This window comes from Glycine max, chromosome 17, assembly GCF_000004515.6.
Source record: "Glycine max cultivar Williams 82 chromosome 17, Glycine_max_v4.0, whole genome shotgun sequence".
Lineage (NCBI taxonomy): Eukaryota > Viridiplantae > Streptophyta > Magnoliopsida > Fabales > Fabaceae > Glycine > Glycine max.
The window spans coordinates 35,105,703-35,111,563 of record NC_038253.2 but is presented as its reverse complement, the minus strand read 5'-3'; the positions used below and the strand labels follow the sequence as shown (position 1 = coordinate 35,111,563).

Sequence of the window (5,861 nt, the reverse complement as noted above, 5' to 3'; positions counted from 1 at the left end):
TGTCAGCATTGACACAAGAGCACGAACATCAAACCTTTAATAGTCGGGCTCTCAATGGACAAGTTATCTCTAACCATCTAATTATTTGACTATATTATCATATCTTTATCTCTTGGCAGGTATTCCATTATCTACAAAGCCACACATTATCTATAAGTACAATTATCTACTAGCTTTTATCTCTAAGCTATACATTATCTATAACATTATCTATAAGTTATCATTATCTACATGTCAATAATTATCTGCAAGGACTATTACGTCACCATAAAAGCCACTATCAACAAGGACCTGAAGCTCCCTCGCCACACTATAAGTACCAAGTTCCCTCATACCTTTTTCATCAAGTCATTCATACTCTCCTAATTCATACTTATTTGAGCATAGGAAGTCCTTTATTTTGTAGGTCCCCCCTTTTGTCCTCTTAACAAAGGTCACTCATCACCCGGCGCGATGTGTTCCAGCTTCAAATTTAGGTAAGTACATTTGGCGCCCACTGTAGGGCCACAGTAAAATATACCTCACGATCTCTCGATATCTCTCTTTCACCCATGGTTAGCACCCGGTTTAGACTCAAATGCAAGACCTCTTTTGAAAGCTTCAATCCACTTCCAGCAGCCATGTCAAACACTGATACTCTTCAACAACTCTAAAACCGCATCGCAGAGATGGAGCGACATAATGAGAAAGAGGTGAAAAAGTTAAAGATTGACCACAATCAGCTAAAGGCTCATGTGAGACGACCTTAGGGCGACCAATACTCCACTCACACATTGCCTGAGTGCCTTCAAGGGGAATCACACCCTCGACGCGTAGTCAACACTCAAGATGATTCAAGTCTCTCCCACATATACCGTCCAATAGGGCGAACTACTCATTGACATCCCTTTGTTAACCATATTATGGAAGCTGACATATCCCTTGGTTGGAAACCACTCAACCTAGTGTGGTATGATGGGACCACCGATCCATATGAACATATGGATGTTTTCCTCCCCTTTGAAAATTTGTACTCCAATGATGATGAGATCATGTGTCGTGTCTTCCCAAGGTCCCTCAAAGGGGCGTCATTGACCTGATATAGTTGACTTTCTCCAAGGTCTATCAATAGCTTTGACACTCTTGTCAAGCGCTTCAATGCGCAATATGCAATCACTACTACAAAAGCAGTTTTCTACGTCGGTTATGTAGGATATTTTATAACGGTTTTGACCCATCTTAAAAATGGGTGTCGTAAAATGGTGCACCCTATATAACAACGGTTTTGGAGCCGTCTTAGAAAACAAAGTATACTAAGACGGTTATCCAAATAACTGTCTTAGAATGGTTCTTCCTTCGAAGGCGATTTTAGATTCAACCCGTCTTAATAGAGTCGACTTTCTAAGACGGTTATTGAAATAATCGTCTTAGAATGTTAGAGATACTACGACGGTTATTAAAATAACCGTCTCAGAATGTAGGTATCATAGTCGACTTCCTAAGATGATTATTGGAATAACCGTCTTAGAATGTTAGATATACTAATACGATTATTAGAATAACCATCTTAAAATGTAGGTACCATAGTTGACTTTCTAAGATGGTCATTAGCATAACCGTCTTAGAATGTTAGAGATACTAAGACGGTTATTGGAATAACCGAACCGTCTTAGAATGTTATTTTTGGTTTTTTTTAGAGATACTAAGACAGTTCTTGGAATAACCACCTTAGTATCTAAGACGGTTATTGCAATAATCGTCTTAGAATGTTTTTTTTTTGGTTTTTTTTGTGCCCTTTTTAAATATTTTTGTGTTTCTTTTTGTGCTCTGGTACCTTTAAGCAAGACACTGTACATTGATGGAAACCAAAAGTATCATCATTATTTTTCAACATTTATGAAGTCTACTTACAATTGAATAGAATCATTTAATTTCATATTATAGGAATTTACATAATAAATGAGACTAATGTCAAGTTTGAAAAAATGAATATATATATATATATATATAGGACCATTATAATACAATAGAATTTCTAAGCTTCATGCATGTATGTAATAAGTTTTGGTATCAACAACTGAGTTTGAAGCTTCATGTGCTTTACCCAAAATGGAATGGATTAATGGTTGAAACACTATACAGCACAGGACCACATGATTTTACTCCCAAATTTGAACACATAAATGAAATAAACGATCTTTTCACAACACACAATTTACCCAATTGTAAAGTATCCAAGCATCCTACAAATAAAGCAAATGGTAGTTTGCATCAGTGAATTGTATGGTTAGCAGAGTTGATCCATTCAGATTTAAATGGGTGGCAGTGAACATGCATGATCCATTCACACAGATAAAAAAAAGGTTGAAATAAGAACTTTTATATGGTTAGCAGAGTTGAACCTAAGGATGACTCATCTGCTACCAAGTTATAAAGTAAACTAGCAGCAAGCTTCTATTTCAGAAGAACAAAAAACAAAGTCATTTCTTTTCAATTAAAAAACAAAGCGTATACATTGCATAAGGTACTTTTGCTTGGACTCCTGATGTTTCTTTTCAATTAACAATTTAAGTTAATATAAGTGTTCAATTTCTTTGATAAAAATGGAAAAGAAAAGAAAAAAGGAGGAAAAAAACTAAACCACTGAATGTTGCAGTTCATATCAATCATAATGGAATCGTATCAGTTCACGTATGCATCTCATGATTCAAAATCATTTATGAATTATGATTCATAGCATGATGCAAATTGTGAACTTGTCGAAGCATACCATATTTAATCATGCAATCTGAGTCTTGAATCATGCATTTCTAAACTTAAAAATTATGCATAATGCATAATGCATAAAATTACTTTTGAAGTTACTTTTGATATGTAACATTAGTAGTACCTGATATCCTCCCACCAAGTGAAGAATGATGCAAGCATCCACAGCATGGTGTATCATTAGTAGTACCAGAAAGGCTCAAAAAAGCCAAACCCTGTCAAGAGGTTTCTTGGTGTATCATTTTCAAAAGCTGCATATCCAAAGCATCCACAGCACAGGTAGAAGATTGCATGGTTTGATTTTCTGGTGGAGGAGACTGTAAAGTGTCCTTTGTTCAACAAAATTTAGTAGCTTGTGTCAGCTATAAATTCTTTTCTGTTTGTCTTATGTCACTCTTTACCCACTCAATTTGGAAATGCATGAAATGTTAAGGTACCTGGATCTCAAGAAGGAGAATGGAGTACGGATAGGCAAAGGCAATGTCACCAAGTGCTTGGAAGACTACCAAAATTTGTCAGCAATTTTATGAGTTAGTATTCCTGTCAAGCTTCCCATAATTCTTCCATTTTCTACAAGTGCAACCAAAGTCGTAAGAACCAATGTAGTAGTAGCATGCTATGGATTTTAGAATGCTAATATTTTTCTTTCTTCATGGTGTTGCTTTAATTATGATAAGGACAAAACATAATAACAATTTGTTAGGTGTTGTTATTGTTGTTCTTCAATTAGAATTGAAATTTTACCTTGGTAATTAGTGCAATAAAGATATCAATTAAAGAAATGTACTTAAGTTTTGTCCATATGAGAATTCAGAAGGCTTGAAATTAAAAAACTACTTTGAATAAAATAAGAATATTAAATTGAAAACAATTGATTGAAGATGAGCCTTACTTATGACTGTTGCTATGCCTAGTCCTAGTCCAATAAATGAGTATGTAAAGGACATAAGTACCGCAACAACTGAAACCCATGCCATGTTATGGAGATCCGGTATGAATGACATTACAATCTGAACAAGTCCAAACAGTGCCATATACAGATTGCCACCATATTTATAAGGAGCTTCATGCCCTTTCTTGTGACAACAATTTGATCCCAGAATTGCATTGCATGTAAAATGAATAAGCATGCTTCATTAGCTTATATGGCCCCAACAACAACCAAAATAAATCAATAAGCTAGTCTCTCTATTTTCACATAAAAAGCAAAAGAAAAGGCTAAGGAGGTATTCTCATTTTATGAGGAAAGTACCTCAGACTAGTTGTTGTGGTTAGTACATAAGCAATACTAGTACTATACAAAGTCAAAAAAATTAGGAAGCCAGCTACACATGTCCCTTTATAACCTAAACTAACAATAAATATAATTAGACATTATAGTTATTATTATTGTAGTTCATTTAAAGTATATCTATGTTTAGCTAAAATGATTGTAGAAGAACATCAGAAAGACTTCAATGTGTTACGAAAAAAAGTGATTTCTATTTATTTTTAAATGAAGATATAATATTAATAAGAATAAACAAAAAACCTAAAACATTAAATTCTACTAATTTATTACTTTTACTTATTTCACTTAAACAAATTATTAAAATAAAAACATTTATTAAAGAATAAAATCTCCATTCTAAAACATAGTCTTCCCAACAATAGTCTAGTTAACATTAAAAACTAGTGAAGATTCAGGTCCAGCTCAGTCTCATATATATTTTGTTCAGTTTATTTGGCTGCATGATAAACAAATATCAAATGACAGGCAAATAATTGAGCTCAATACACTAGGTAATTAGAGTAGCGTGTTTCAACGTTAAACATTTTGGTCCGCAAAGAGGGATCCCATAATTCATTAAATTCAATGCGGGACAACATGCATCCCAATGAAGTTTGTCATATGATCATTTCAACAGACATTTTTGGGATATGCCAACAATCATCACTTAACCCCGAATAATTCATTTGTTACAACATGTGTTAGTGTAAAGCAGCCACAATGCTCACAAACTCAAGTTCATTTACTACAAAAATTATTTACAAATTTGCAAATGTTTCTTCTGAAATAAAATCTCACCCGTGAGTCAAGTCGATGGTAGTATGCATGTGTGCGCTTTTCAGCTCTGCTGGTTGGGATCCAGGCCAAAGGTTTGTTGCAGAAAAATGGAGAAAGTTTTGACCAAGTAGAGCAGGAGCACTAGCTGGAGAAGCTAACTTATCGTTATGCTAAGGAGGTTGCTCTGAACTTTCATCTTTGAGAGTGGTTGCTTGTTTAGACTTGGTCTTTGAGTCACAGTAATCAAAATTGCACAACATCACCTGCAGCAAGCAAAACCTTCATTCTTCTATCTACCTATTTGGTTTTTAGGTTATTGATATATTGCTTTGGTATTGATTGTTTGGAATGTGAAGTATCCTATGATGCAGAAAAACATGAAGCATGCTGAACAAGGAAACAATACAAAAGTACGAACAAGTCTAAGCTCCGCATCCCTATCTGAGTATCTCCAGTCTCTACTTCCCTAATCCATTTGAAGCAAGTTCTTGTTTCAAAAAATTGTTCCAGCATTAACCGCATGAATAAGCAATTAAGGATGCAATCAAGTTACTGTGTATTTTAGAGCAATCAAGTTACTTGCACTGGGCTTCCAGCAATAAGCACAACAACACCACCACCAATAACATGACCATCAGGGCTAGAGAGTAAAACACTAATGCCACCAGTTCTATTCAAGGGTCCACCATCTTCGGCAACCAAGTAAGAAGCAGACAAGCATAGTATTTGGAATTGTCCCTATAAATATTAAAAAAATAAAACAAGTTTCTTATTACAACATAAGAACCAACCTTAGGCACTTTAAGCAATACTAATTAGTGCTTTCACCTTGAAAGTTACACTGGCATTGGTAGAAGTAGGCTGTCGCAGAGTGACTAAAGATACTGTCCCAGTGCCCGACATGGTGCACAGAGCCCTTGGTCTTTGTTGTGATAATGACAATAATTTTGCCACAATGTCCTAAAATAGTGGAAAAATTGATCATTCAAAAGAACTTCTGAATTAATGTGCATTGACAGGAATAAATCTTGAAGGTTTCCATGATGAATAAAGTAATTATGCTTTTCGA

General features: G+C 34.8%; 1 pseudogene; it reads right to left on the bottom strand.

Annotated features, from left to right (window-relative positions):
• Nucleotides 1–2,963: 2,963 nt before the first annotated feature.
• On the bottom strand, nucleotides 2,964–4,679 carry LOC106796699 (probable amino acid permease 7; annotated as a pseudogene).
• Nucleotides 4,680–5,861: the final 1,182 nt, after the last annotated feature.